This window comes from Cryptomeria japonica, unplaced genomic scaffold (assembly GCF_030272615.1).
Source record: "Cryptomeria japonica unplaced genomic scaffold, Sugi_1.0 HiC_scaffold_177, whole genome shotgun sequence".
In the NCBI taxonomy this organism is placed as follows: domain Eukaryota; kingdom Viridiplantae; phylum Streptophyta; class Pinopsida; order Cupressales; family Cupressaceae; genus Cryptomeria; species Cryptomeria japonica.
In genome coordinates this window covers 172,501-187,500 of record NW_026728999.1, presented here as the reverse complement: position 1 = coordinate 187,500, position 15,000 = coordinate 172,501, and the positions used below count along the sequence as shown (strand labels likewise).

Genomic DNA, 15,000 nt, shown 5'->3' with positions numbered 1-15,000 from the left:
GCGCTCACTCCGCTCTTTAATATCTCGTTAATACCGCCAAGGAAATGGCACAAGCACACACACACAAGCATCCTCGGAAGAGGACAGTTCGAGTGACAGGTCAAATCCAAGAGTTCCGAAGACTACCTCCAGGAACAATCGGGAACAAGACCGATTACAAGTCGTCGAGTCTGTTACTGGGCGAACACGAGATGCGCACAGGAAATCGATCAGCCCTCACAATGGCCCAAGGCCAGAGATCGGACTGCTACGATTTACCCCAACAATCATCGTGCCACTCTTCGCAGAGAGGTGATAGACGCCAACGAGCCCGCGCATAGCAATCGAGGTGTAAAAAGGGCGTTGAAGGCAGGAAGCCTGGACGAAAGAGGCTACGAGGTCACCTCGAAGCGGTCTAAGAATCGGGCGCACTTGGGGCGACTACCAGTGCCAACCCCTTATCCCGCGGTGCGTCCGACACACAGAAATTTCCAAGGCGGCCAAGGAGCCTCCCCGCATAGCAATCGGGGTGTGAGGTTACGGATGCAGCATTGATAGCAATCGAGGTGTGAGGCGAAGGATGCAGAAGTGAGAGCCGAGGGATGTAGCAGAGATAGCAATCGGGGTGTGTGATGCAGAAGAGATAGCAATCGAGGTGTGCGGTGGGAAGGGCCCAGCAGCCAGAATGCATGAAGCGACGGATGAAGCAGTGATGACAACCGGGCTGTGAGGAGAGGAGGGATGCAGCCAAGAAAGCAATCAGGGCTCGAGGCAAGGGATGCATCAAGGATAGCAATCATGTTGTGAGGCGAGATTCCAAAGGCTAAACGTGAGAGGCTGCAGGGTCGACTCAGAGAGGTCTATGCATGTGAGAGGCTGAAAGCAAGGTCGACTCGGAGCGGTCTATGCATCGGGCGCGCTTGGGGCGACTACCAGTGCCAACCCCTTATCCCGCGACGCGTCCGACAAAGAGAACGTTCCAAGGCGGCAGAGGAGGTTACCAGCCGAAGGATGCAGTAGCAATAACAGGTATAGTTCCGCGGCGGCCGAGAAGACTCACCGCATAGGAATCGGGATGCGAGGCGAGGGATGCGGCGGGAAGGCCCCGACGGCTAAACGGAAGAGGCTGCAGGGCCGCCTCGGAATGGTCCAAGCATCGGATGCGATTGGGACGACTACCAGTGCCAACCCCTTATCCCGCGATGCGTCCGATACACAGATAGTTCCAAGGCGGCCGAGGAGCCTCACCGCATATCAATCGGGGTGCGAGGCGAGGGATGGGGCGGGAAGGCCCCAACGGCTAGACGGAAGAGGCTTCAGGGCCACCTCGGAATGGTCCAAGCATCGGACGCGCTTGGGGCGACTGCCAGTGCCAACCCCTTATCCCGCGATGCGTCCGATACACAGATGGTTCCAAGGCGGCCGAGGAGCCTCACCGCATAGCAATCGGGGGTGCGAGGCGAGGGATGGGGCGGGAAGGCCCCAACGGCTAGACGGAAGAGGCTTCAGGGCCGCCTAGGAATGGTCCAAGCATCGGACACGCTTGGGGCGACTACCAGTGACAGCCCCCTATCCCGCGATGCGTCCGATACGAAGATGGTTCCAAGGCGGCCGAGGAGCCTCACCGCATAGCAATCGGGGTGCGAGGTGGGGGATGCGGCGAGATGGCCCCAACGGCTAGACGGAAGAGGCCACAGGGCCGCGTCGGAATAGTCCAAGCATCGGACGCGCTTGGGGCGACTACCAGTGACAACCCCTTATCCCGCGATGCGTCCGATACGAAGATAGTTCCAAGGCGGCCGAGGAGCCTCACCGCATAGCAATCGGGGTGCGAGGTGGGGGATGCGGCGAGATGGCCCCAACGGCTAGACGGAAGAGGCTGCAGGGCCGCCTCGGAATAGTCCAAGCATCGGACGCGCTTGGGGCCACTACCAGTGACAACCCCTTATCCCGCAATGCGTCCGATACGAAGATAGTTCCAAGGCGGCCGAAGAGCCTCACCGCATAGCAATCGGGGTGCGAGGTGGGGGATGCGGCGAGATGGCCCCAACGGCTAGACGGAAGAGGCCACAGGGCCGCCTCGGAATAGTCCAAGCATCGGACGCGCTTGGGGCGACTACCAGTGACAACCCCTTATCCCGCGATGCGTCCGATACGAAGATAGTTCCCAGGCGGCCGAGGAGCCTCACCGCATAGCAATCGGGGTGCGAGGCGAGGGATGCGGCGAGATGGCCCCAAAGGCTAGACGGAAGAGGCTGCAGGGCTGCCTCGGAATAGTCCAAGCATCGGACGCGCTTGGGGCGACTACCTCTGCCAACCCCTTATCCCGCGATGCGTTCGATACACAGATAGTTCCGAGGCGGCCGAGGAGGTGGGGGATGCAGCGAGATGGCCCCAACGGCTAGACGGAAGAGGCTGCAGGGCCGCCTCGGAATAGTCCAAGCATCGGACGCGCTTGGGGCGACTACCAGTGACAACCCCTTATCCCGCGATGCGTCCGATACACAGATAGTTCCGAGGCGGCCAAGGAGCCTCACCGCATAGCAATCGTGGTGCGAGGTGGGGGATGCGGCGAGATGGCCCCAACGGCTAGACGGAAGAGGCTGCAGGGCCGCCTCGGAATGGTCCAAGCATCGGATGCGCTTGGGGCGACTACCACTGCCAACCCCTTATCCCGCGATGCGTCCGATACACAGATAGTTCCAAGGCGGCCGAGGAGCCTCACAGCATAGCAATCAGGGTGCGAGGCGAGGGATGCGGCGAGAAAGCCCCAACGGCTAGAGGGAAGAGGCTTCAGGTCCGCCTCGGAATGGTCCAAGCATCGGACGCGCTTGGGGCGACTACCAGTGACAACCCCTTATCCCGCGACGCGTCCGATACACAGATAGTTCCAAGGCGGCCGAGGAGCCTCACCGCATAGCAATCGGGGTGCGAGGCGAGGGATGCGGCGAGAAGGACCCAACGGCTACACGGAAGAGGCTTCGGGGCCGCCTCGGAATGGTCCAAGCATCGGACGCGCTTGGGGCGACTACCAGTGACAACCCCTTATCCCGCGACGCGTCCGATACACAGATAGTTCCAAGGCGGCCGAGGAGCCTCACCGCATAGCAATCGGGGTGCGAGGCGAGGGATGCGGCGAGAAGGACCCAACGGCTACACGGAAGAGGCTTCGGGGCCGCCTCAGAATGGTCCAAGCATCGGACGCGCTTGGGGCGACTACCAGTGACAACCCCTTATCCCGCGACGCGTCCGATACACAGATAGTTCCAAGGCGGCCGAGGAGCCTCACCGCATAGCAATCGGGGTGCGAGGCGAGGGATGCGGCGAGAAGGACCCAACGGCTAGACGGAAGAGGCTTCGGGTCCGCCTCGGAATGGTCCAAGCATCGGACGCGCTTGGGGCGACTACCAGTGACAACCCCTTATCCCGCGACGCGTCCGATACACAGATAGTTCCAAGGCGGCCGAGGAGCCTCACCGCATAGCAATCGGGGTGCGAGGCGAGGGATGCGGCGAGAAGGACCCAACGGCTAGACGGAAGAGGCTTCGGGTCCGCCTCGGAATGGTCCAAGCATCGGACGCGCTTGGGGCGACTACCAGTGACAACCCCTTATCCCGCGACGCGTCCGATACACAGATAGTTCCAAGGCGGCCGAGGAGCCTCACCGCATAGCAATCGGGGTGCGAGGCGAGGGATGCGGCGAGAAGGACCCAACGGCTAGACGGAAGAGGCTTCGGGTCCGCCTCGGAATGGTCCAAGCATCGGACGCGCTTGGGGCGACTACCAGTGACAACCCCTTATCCCGCGACGCGTCCGATACACAGATAGTTCCGAGGCGGCCGAGGAGCCTCACCGCATAGCAATCGGGGTGCGAGGCGAAGGATGCGGCGAGAAGGACCCAACGGCTAGACGGAAGAGGCTTCGGGTCCGCCTCGGAATGGTCTAAGCATCGGACGCGCTTGGGGCGACTACCAGTGACAACCCCTTATCCCGCGACGCGTCCGATACACAGATAGTTCCAAGGCGGCCGAGGAGCCTCACCGCATAGCAATCGGGGTGCGAGGCGAGGGATGCGGCGAGAAGGACCCAACGGCTAGACGGAAGAGGCTTCAGGGCCGCCTCGGAATGGTCCAAGCATCGAACGCGCTTGGGGCGACTACCAGTGACAACCCCTTATCCCGCGACGCGTCCGATACACAGATAGTTCCGAGGCGGCCGAGGAGCCTCACCGCATAGCAATCGGGGTGCGAGGCGAGGGATGCGGCGAGAAGGACCCAACGGCTAGACGGAAGAGGCTTCAGGGCCGCCTCGGAATGGTCCAAGCATCGGACGCGCTTGGGGCGACTACCAGTGACAACCCCTTATCCCGCGACGCGTCCGATACACAGATAGTTCCGAGGCGGCCGAGGAGCCTCACCGCATAGCAATCGGGGTGCGAGGCGAGGGATGCGGCGAGAAGGACCCAACGGCTAGACGGAAGAGGCTTCAGGGCCGCCTCGGAATGGTCCAAGCATCGGACGCGCTTGGGGCGACTACCAATGACAACCCCTTATCCCGCGACGCGTCCGATACACAGATAGTTCCGAGGCGGCCGAGGAGCCTCACCGCATAGCAATCGGGGTGCGAGGCGAGGGATGCGGCGAGAAGGACCCAACGGCTAGACGGAAGAGGCTTCAGGGCCGCCTCGGAATGGTCCAAGCATCGGACGCGCTTGGGGCGACTACCAGTGACAACCCCTTATCCCGCGACGCGTCCGATACACAGATAGTTCCGAGGCGGCCGAGGAGCCTCACCGCATAGCAATCGGGGTGCGAGGCGAGGGATGCGGCGAGAAGGACCCAACGGCTAGACGGAAGAGGCTTCAGGGCCGCCTCGGAATGGTCCAAGCATCGGACGCGCTTGGGGCGACTACCGTTGCCAACCCCTTATCCCGCGATGCGTCTGATACACAGATAGTTCCGAGGCGGCCGAGGAGCCTCACCGCATAGCAATCGGGTTGCGAGGCAGATTATTGGGAAGGGAACCCCCTGGGATGCGGCTCAAGCAGTGCCCAAAGGGACTGGAATGCGGAATCACATCGAGAGACCCAAATGCTATACGAGGGCTCAAATCGAATTATCGATTTGGCCACGACATGGACGCATCGGAACGACTACCTTTGCCGAACCACTCGCAATTGCATCCATACCGAAACCAATAGACATTTCCGTTAGAGCCCTCGCATAGCATTCGGGAATCTCGCATGCCCCTCTAAATCGACCAATGCTGGCGCTCAATGAAAATCCGAGCGCTACCACCGTTCGAGCGCCAGCATTGGTCGAGTTAGAGGGGCACGGGGGAGAATGCTCCAGTCAACACCTCCCCTATATAAGTTATTTGTCCGATTCTCGCACAACCGTAGTCTGCCTCGTCGAATCAAACAACGGTCCCAGATTCCGACTTCCGTTCCGTAGAGACCCAAAAGCTAGATGGAGGCTCGCAAGAAAGAGAGTCGGCGCATAGCAATCGGGTTTCTCGAACGTTTAGGGACCGAGCTCACTTGCGGATAGGGCAAAATCCGCCAAGCAACCCAAAAGCTAGACGGGGGCTCGAATCGAATCGCCTAGGCGGCCACAACAACGACGTGTTGGATCGACTACCAGTGCCAAACCATTCAGCAAGACTAGTCTGTGTCGAGGCCGGATAGAGATTCTCAGAGAGCGCCCGCATAGCATTTAGGAGACCTGCCGCGTCCCTCACACTCGACAAATGGTGGTGCACGTTTATAAATCCGAGCGATCCCAACCCTTTCAAGCACCAACATCGGTCGAGATAGAGGGGCACGGAGGGGGCTGCGTGAGACAACACAGTCCCCTATATAAGTTATTTGTCCGATTCTCACACATCCGAAGAATGGTCATCAAATCGGACAACAGCCCAAACTTCCGACTTCCGTCCCAGAAAGCCCAAGAGCTATCTAAAACGTTCATGGCCGGAACTCGATCGCGGCTATACCAGTCCGCCAAGCAACCCAAAAGCTAGACTGGAGCTCTAGTCGAATCACCTCTGTGGCCATTGCAAGGACGTGTTGGAGCGACTACCATTGCCGAACCATTCCGCAGGTCGAGTCCATACCAAGGCCGCATAGAGATTCACGATGAGCTCCTGCATAGCAATCAGGAGACTTGCCGTGTCCATCACAATCGATAAATCCTGGTGCAAGATTTTTGCATCCGAGCGCTCCAACCAGTCGAGCACCAGCATCAATCGACATAAACGGGCACGGGGGGAGGATGCTCGAGAACACTACCTCCCCTATATAAGTTATTTGTCCGATTCTCAAGCAGCCGAAGTCTGGTCATCGAATCGGGTCAAAGACCACAACTTCCGACTTTACCCACAATGCAAGTCATCGAATCGAACATCGGCCCCCGAGTCGGACTCCATGCGTATGTCAGGTCATCGGACCCAAATTCCGCCTTCCTGCGCATGGCGGGCCATCAATATCAACTCGGTCATCGGACCCAAACTCCGCCTTTTTGCGTATGGCACGCCTTCAAATCGGTCATCGGACCCAAATTCCGCCTTCCTGTGCATGGCGGGCCATCAACATCAACTCGGTCATCGGACCCAAATTCCGCCTTTCTGCGCATGGCACGCCATCAACTCGGTCATCGGACCCAAATTCCGCCTTCCTGCGCATGGCAGGTCATCGGACACAAATTCAGACCTCGCCAATATGCCTACGTATCGAATCGGTCATCGGACCCAACTTCCGACTTCATCCATACTGTAGGGTCTTTGAGGTTGGCGCGGTGCGCTCAACCCAGGGAGTCGACCCATCGAAGCATACACCTCCCCTATATAAGCTATTTGTCCGATTCCCACACCTGTGTAGTTTGCACCTCTGACCAGGACATCGACCCCAACTTCCGAACTCGACTGCAACGACGGCACCAGCGCCTTGGTGCGCACCTTGCGACGCACAGTCCCAACATTCGCCTTCCTGCACATGGCAGGTCATCGGACCCAAATTCCGACCTCGCGAGTATGCCTACATATCGAATCGGTCATCGGACCCAACTTCCGACTTCATCCATACCGTAGGGTCTTTGAGGTTGGCGCGGTGCGCTCAACCCGGGGAGTCGACCCAACGAAGCATACACCTCCCCTATATAAGCTATTTGTCCGATTCCCACACCTGTGTAGTTTGCACCTCCGATCAAGACATCGACCCCAACTTCCGAACTCGCCTCCAACGACCGAACCAGCGCCTTGGTGCGCACCTTGCAACGCACAGTGCCAACATTCGCCTTCCTGCACGTGGCAGGTCATCGGACCCAAATTCCGACCTCGCGAGTATGCCTACATATCGAATCGGTCATCGGACCCAACTTCCGACTTCATCCATACCGTAGGGTCTTTGAGGTTGGCGCGGTGCGCTCAACCCGGGGAGTCGACCCAACGAAGCATACACCTCCCCTATATAAGCTATTTGTCCGATTCCCACACCTGTGTAGCTTGCACCTCCGATCAGGACATCGACCCCAACTTCCGAACTCGACTAAAAAGACCGCACCAGCGCCTTGGTGTGCACCTTGCAACGCACAGTGTCAACATTCGCCTTCCTGCACATGGCAGGTCATCGGACCCAAATTCCGACCTCATGAGCATACCTACTAATCGAATTGGTCATCGGACCCAACTTCCGACTTCATCCATACCGTAGGGTCTTTGAGGTTGGCGCGGTGCGCTCAACCTGGGGAGTCGACCCATCGAAGCATACACCTCCCCTATATAAGCTATTTGTCCGATTCCGACACCTGTGTAGTTTGCACCTCCGCTCAGGACATCGACCCCAACTTCCGAACTCGCCTGCAACGACCGAACCAGCGCCTTGGTGCGCACCAAAAGTGCGCACTTTTGGAGGGCACTTTTGTGCGCTCCAAAGGTGCGCACTTTTGGAGGGCACTTTTCTGCGCTCCAAAGGTGCGCACTTTTGGAGGGCACTTTTTGGAGGGCACTTTTCTGCGCTCCAAAGGTGCGCACTTTTGGAGGGCACTTTTTGGAGGGCACTTTTCTGCGCTCCAAAGGTGCGCACTTTTGGAGGGCACTTTTTGGAGGGCACTTTTCTGCGCTCCAAAGGTGCGCACTTTTGGAGGGCACTTTTTGGAGGGCACTTTTCTGCGCTCCAAAGGTGCGCACTTTTGGAGGGCACTTTTTGGAGGGCACTTTTCTGCGCTCCAAAGGTGCGCACTTTTGGAGGGCACTTTTCTGCGCTCCAAAGGTGCGCACTTTTGGAGGGCACTTTTTGGAGGGCACTTTTCTGCGCTCCAAAGGTGCGCACTTTTGGAGGGCACTTTTTGGAGGGCACTTTTCTGCGCTCCAAAGGTGCGCACTTTTGGAGGGCACTTTTTGGAGGGCACTTTTCTGCGCTCCAAAGGTGCGCACTTTTGGAGGGCACTTTTGTGCACTCCAAAGGTGCGCACTTTTGGAGGGCACTTTTCCTGTGCTCCAAAGGTGCACACCTAGGTGAGCACCTTCGACCACACCTTGTAGCACACCAAACTCTGACTTTCGACTTCATCCGCAATGCAGGGTCTTTGAGGTTGGCGCAATGCGCACAACCAGGGGAGTCGACCCATCAAACCCAACACCTCCCCTATATAAGCTATTTGTCTGATTCTCATACATGCGTAGCCTGCAGGAGCAATTAGGACATCGACCCCAACTTTCGGCTTCTAAACGAAAACAAGGTCTTTGAGGTTGGTGTAATGCGAACAACTAGGGGAGTCAACCCATCAAACCCAACACCTCCCCTATATAAGCTATTTGTCTGATTCTCATACATGTGTAGTCTACAGGAGCAATTAGGACATCGACCCCAACTTTTGACTTCTTAACGAAAACAAGGTCTTTGAGGTTGACGTAATGCGCACAACCAGGGGAGTCGACCCATCAAACCCAACACCTCCCCTATATAAGCTATTTGTCCGATTCTCATACATGTGTAGCCTGCAGGAGCCATTAGGACATTGACCCCAACTTTTGACTTCTTAACGAAAACAAGGTCTTTGAGGTTGGCGTAATGCGCACAACCAAGGGAGTTGACCCATCAAACCCAACACCTCCCCTATATAAGCTATTTGTCTGATTCTCATACATGTGTAGCCTGCAACAACGATTAGGACATCCACCCCAACTTCTGAATTCGTCTGCGTTGACCGCACCAAAGGTGCACGCCTTGGTGCTCACCAAAATCCGACTTCCGACTTCTTCTGCTATGCGGGGTCTTTGAGGTTGGCGCAGTGCGCACAACCAGGGGAGTCAACCCACCGAATGCAACACCTCCCCTATATAAGCTATTTGTCTGATTCTCATACATGCGTAGACTGCAGCAATGATTAGGACATCCACCCCAACTTTTGACTTCTTAAACAAGACAGGGTCTTTGAAGTTGGTGCAGTGCACACAACCAGGGGAGTCGACCCATCAAACGCAACACCTCCCCTATATAAAGCTATTTGTCCGATTCTCATACGTGTAGTCTGCAGCAGCGATTAGGACATCGACCCCAACTTCCGAATTCGTTTGCATTGACCGCACCAAAGGTGCACGCCTTGGTGTGCACCCTGGAGTGCACTTTGGTGCTCACCTCGGTGCACACTTTGGTGTGCACCTCGGTGTGCACCAAAGGTGCGCACCTTGGAGCGCACCAAAGGTGTACACTTTGGAGCGCACCACATAGGGTCTTTGAGAGGTTGGCGCAGTGCGCACACCAAGGTGGGTGTTGAGGTGCGTGCCGAGGTGGGTGGGTGCTAGGGTGCGCTCCATGGTGGGTGCCAGGGTGGGTGCGTGCTAGGGTGGATTCCAAAGAGGGTCATAGGGTGGGTGCCAAGGTGGGTTGGTGATATAGTGGGTTCAAAGGTGGGTACTAGGGTGGGTTCCAAGGTGGGTCACAAGTTGGGTGCCAGGATGCGTGGGTGTTAGGTTGGGTGCCAAGGTGGGCTCCTGCGTGGGTGGGTGCTAGGGTGGGTTTCAAGGTGGACGCGAGGGCGGGTGCCAAGGTGGGTAACAAGTTGGGTGTTAGGATGGGTGAGTGCTAGAGTGGGTGCCAAGGTGGGTGGGTGCTAAGGTGGATGCCAAGGTGGTTCACAGGGTGGGTGGGTTCTAGGGTGAGTTCCAAGGTGGGTCACAGGTTCAGTGCTAGGGTGGGTGTCAAGGCGGGTGTCGAGGTGCCTGGGTGCTAGGGTGTGGATGCCAATGTGGGTCATAGGGTGGGTACTAGGGTGGGCTGCAATGTGGGTGCCAAGGTGGGTAACATGCTCGGTGGGTTCTAAATTGGGTGCCAGGGTGGGTGTGCACCCACCTTGCCCGAGGTGGGTGCCAAGGTGCCAGTGTGGGTGGGTGCTAAGGTGGATGCCAAGGTGGGTGAGAAGGTGGGTGATAGGTTGAGTGGTAGGATGGGTGGGTGCCAAGATGGGTCACAGGGTGGGTGCAAGGGTGGGTAGGTGCTAGGGTTGGTGTCAGGGTGGGTGGGTGCTAGGTTGGGTTCCAAGGTGGGTGCGAGGGTGAGTGTCAAGGTGGGTCACAGGTTAGGTGCTAGGATGGGTGAGTGCTAGGGTGCAAAGGTGCCAGGGTGGGTGCTAGGATGGGTCGATGCTAGGGTGAGTGGCAAGGTGGGTCCACAAGTGTCAAGGTGGGTGCCGAGGTGGGTGCCAAGTCGGCGACTGCTATGGTGGATGCCAAGGTGGGTCACGGGGTGGGTGCCAAGTTGCTAGGTTGGGTTCCAAGGTGGGTGCCAACGTGGGTGCTAGGGTGCGTGGGTTAAAGGGTGTGTCACAACGTGGGTGCCAGGATGGGTGCGCACCCACACTGGCCAAGACGGGTGCGGGTGCAAGGTTGGGTTCCAAGCCCGGTCACAGGCTGGGTGCTAGGATGGGTGGGTGCCAAGGTGGGCACCAGGGTGGGTGCACCCACCCTGGCCAAGGTGGGTCACGGGGTGGGTCCTAGGGTGGGTAACGGGGTGGGTACTAAGGTGCGTGCCAAGGTGGGTCATAGGGTGGGTGCCAAGGTGGGCACCAGGGTGGGTGTGCACCAACCCTAGCCAGGGTAGGTCACGGGGTGGTTGTCGGGGTGGGCGTCAAGGAGCCAAGGTGGGTGGCAAGTAGCCAAGTTGCGTGCCAAGGTGGGTGTCGGGGTGGGTGCCAAGGATCCAAGGTGGGTGCCAAGGAACCAAGGTGGGTGTCTGGGTGGGTGCCGAGGTGGGAGCCAGGGTGGGTCCCAAGGTGAGTGCAAAGGTGGGTGCCAGGGTCAAGGTGAGTGCCAATGTGGGTTCCAAGGTGCCAGGGTCAGGGTGAGTGCCAATGTGGGTTCAAAGGTGCTAAGTTGGGTGCGAGGTTGGGTGCGAGGGTGGGTGGGTGCCAAGGTGTGCTAGGTGGAAGCCCGGGTGGGTCGGCATCCCATGGGTGTCGAGTTGGGTGCCTGATGGGTGCTTCTTGTCAAGTTTTAGTCTTCGGGACTCATTTCGAGCCTTAGAGGTCGTTTCTTGTCCGGTTGCCCTGTCTTCGACCTGGGAACCCAATTTTGGTCCTCGGGTCCCATTTTTTTTTGTCTCGCATCCCACTTTTGGCCTGTGGCCTTTTCGGGGTCGATTCTCGTTTTGGGCATCAGAGCATGTTTCTTCTCCTAAAACCCAATATTTGTTTATTAAGTCTCGGAACACATTTTTGTTCTCGTGGACCCATCATGGGTCTTGGAACGCATTTGTGGTCCTTGGGTCCCATTTTGCATCCCGAAACTTGTGTTTTGGTGCTTGATCCCTATTTTGGGTGCCCACCTTGCACCAAGTGCGCACCCGGGGCAAACCGAGCGCCTTGGTGCACCGGGGCAAGATCGAGCGTGCACCCGAGGCGCCCCGAACATGCACCAAGGTGCACTCGGCCCACATGTGAGCGCAGGTCGTTGCGCCCGAGGTGGTGTGTGGGCACCGCGTTGCAGACGGGACACTGCACGCACACGACGCCCCCTCCAGGTGCACGCACGTAGGCCGGGCCGGGTGCACACCCGACGCCCTAGCAAGGTGCGCGCACCCGGGCAGGGCTCACACTTGGCGAACGGGGCGCACTTCGCGAGGGAGGGTGTGCACCTCGACGGGGGTGGGTGGCCGGGGTGGATTCGCACGTGGGTCGCGGTTTGCTAAGTACACACTGCGACAAGCTCATAACGGGTGCGATCATACCAGCGTTAGTGCACCGGATCCCATCAGAACTCCGCAGTTAAGCGCGCTTGGGCCGGAGTAGTACTGGGATGGGTGACCTCCCGGGAAGTCCCGGTGTTGCACCCTTTTTTAGTTTTTCGCCGGGCGTCGCAATGCTATTTGAATAAACCTTTTGCCCGTTTGCGTTCTCGTCGGGGCCGGGCCGGGCCGGGGTGCGCTGCCCGCACTACCGCGCGCGCGGGGGCGACACCGAGCGCGCACCCGAGGCGCCCCGAGCACACAGGCCACGGTGCAACCCGGGCGTTGTGCGCGCACCCCGGTGCGCCCGAGGTGCTGCGCGCGCACCCAGGTGAAATCGGTGTGCACCTCGGCCAGTGCGCGCTCGGTCGAGTCGCGCACGTTGGCCAAGGTGCACGGTGATGTTTCTTACTCTAAGGTTCCGCACCAGACGCCCGGGACAGGTGAGCGAAGCTGGGCGGGGCCGGGTGCGCGGCCGGGGCAGGTGCACGCAGCTGGAGAGAGCTTTGGAGCACACTTCGGAGCGCACCAATGATGCGCTCCATTCAAAAGTTTCCTGAAAAGGCAAAAAAAGTTGAGATTATAGAATTTCCCACTTGAGAGATTGTAAAAAAAAAAAATTTAAAATGAAGGAAACGCGGGTGCCAAGGTGTGCGCAGCCTAGCCAAGGTGTGCGCACCAAGGCGCCCACCCTGGCGAAGGTGCACGCAAGGTGCGCACCCGAGGCAAACCGGACAATTAACCCAACTTTCGACTTCGCGCGCACCTTGGAGCGCACTTCGGAGCGCTCCTTGGTGCGCACCAATCTTGGGCACCTCGGAGTGCACCATGGCGCCCACCAAGGTGCGCACCCGGGGCAAACCGAGCTCCGACTTCGTGCGCACCTTGGAGCGCACGAAAGGTGCGCACCATGGCGCCCACCAAGGTGCGCAGCCCAGCCAAGGCGTGCGCATCAAGGTGCGCACCCTGGCGAAGGTGCGCACCCGGGGCAAACCGAGCTCCGACTTCGTGCGCACCTTGGAGCGCACAAAAGGTGCGCAACCCAGCCAAGGTGTGCGCACCCCGGTCAAACCGAGCTCCGAATCGTGCGCACCAGAGGTGCACGCCATCGTGCGCACCTTGGAGCACACTTCGGAGCCCTCCTTGGTGCGCGCCGATGTTGCGCACCTCGGAGCGCACCCGGGGAAAACAATGCAATTAACCCGACTTTCGACTTCGTGGGCACCTCGGAGCGCTCTCGGGTTCGCACCTCGGAGCACACCGAGGTGCGCACCTTTGATGCGCTGCCTTCACCAATTTCCAGAAAAGGCAAGAAAACATTGAGAAGGTGTGCGCACCGAGGTGCCCACCCTGGCGAAGGTGCACGCGAGGTGCGCACCCGGGGCAAACCGGGCTCCGACTTCGTGCACGCCGCACCTTGGAGCACACTTCGGAGCGCTCCTTGGTGCGCACCAGGGCGCGCAACCCAGCCGAGGTGCCCACCCCGGCGAAGGTGCACGCGAGGTGCGCACCCGGGGCAAACCGGGCTCCGACTTCGTGCACGCCATGGTGCCCACCGCGGCGAAGGTGCACGCGAGGTGCGCACCCGGGGCAAACCGGGCTCCGACTTCGTGCACGCCGCACCTTGGAGCACACTTCGGAGCGCTCCTTGGTGCGCACCATGGTGCCCACCAGGGCGCGCAACCCCGCCGAAGGTGCACGCGAGGTGCGCACCCGGGGCAAACCGGGCTCCGACTTCGTGCACGCCGCACCTTGGAGCACACTTCGGAGCGCTCCTTGGTGCGCACCATGGTGCCCACCAGGGCGCGCAACCCCGCCGAAGGTGCACGCGAGGTGCGCACCCGGGGCAAACCGGGCTCCGACTTCGTGCACGCCATGGTGCGCACCGCGGCGAAGGTGCGCACCCGGGGCAAACCGGGCTCCGACTTCGTGCACGCCGCACCTTGGAGCACACTTCGGAGCGCTCCTTGGTGCGCACCAGGGCGCGCAACCCAGCCGAGGTGCCCACCCCGGCGAAGGTGCACGCGAGGTGCGTACCCGGGGCAAACCGGGCTCCGACTTCGTGCACGCCGCACCTTGGAGCACACTTCGGAGCGCTCCTTGGTGCGCACCATGGTGCCCACCAGGCCGCGCAACCCAGCCAAGGTGTGCGCACCAAGGTGCACGCGAGGTGCGCACCCGGGGCAAACCGGGGTCCGACTTCGTGCACGCCGCACCTTGGAGCACACATCGGGGCGCTCCCGGGTTCGCACCGGCGTTGCGCACCGTGGTGGGCACCTCGGAGCACACCAAGGTGGGCAGCGAGGTGCGCACCTTTGATGCGATGCCTTCACTAATTTCCATAAAAGGCAAAAAAAAAACGAGATTTTAAAATTTCCGTTTTGAAAGATAGTGAGAAAAAGGGAATGCTGGTGCCATCTTGAGCCCGCCCTGGTGCGCAGCCCAGCCAAGGTGTGCGCACCAAGGTGCCCACCCTGGCGAAGGTGCGCGCCCGGGCAATTAACCCAACTTCCAACTTCGCGCGCGCCAGGGTGGGAGCGCACCCAACAACCGGGCCTGGGAAGAGCCAATGCGAGAAACCCCACCAAACGCTCTGACAAAAAAAGAGGGGGCGCTCCAGTAACCCCGCTTCGGAGCGCACCCTGGGCAAACCCAGCCAAGGTGCCCACCCCGGCCAAGGTGCAGGCGAGGTGCGCACCCGGGGCAAACCGGGCTCCGACAACGTGCACGCCGCACCTTGGAGCACACTTCGTAGCGCTCCCGGGTGCGCACCTCAGAGCACACCAAGGTGGGCAGCGAGGTGC

At 59.6% G+C, this 15,000-nt stretch overlaps 1 non-coding gene across 1 annotated transcript; it reads left to right on the top strand.

Moving 5' to 3' along the window:
• The first annotated feature begins 12,185 nt into the window (after positions 1-12,185).
• On the top strand, positions 12,186-12,304 carry LOC131867676 (5S ribosomal RNA). Its single transcript, XR_009366227.1, has one exon. It is a non-coding gene; the product is annotated as a 5S ribosomal RNA (ribosomal RNA).
• The last annotated feature ends 2,696 nt before the right edge of the window (positions 12,305-15,000 follow it).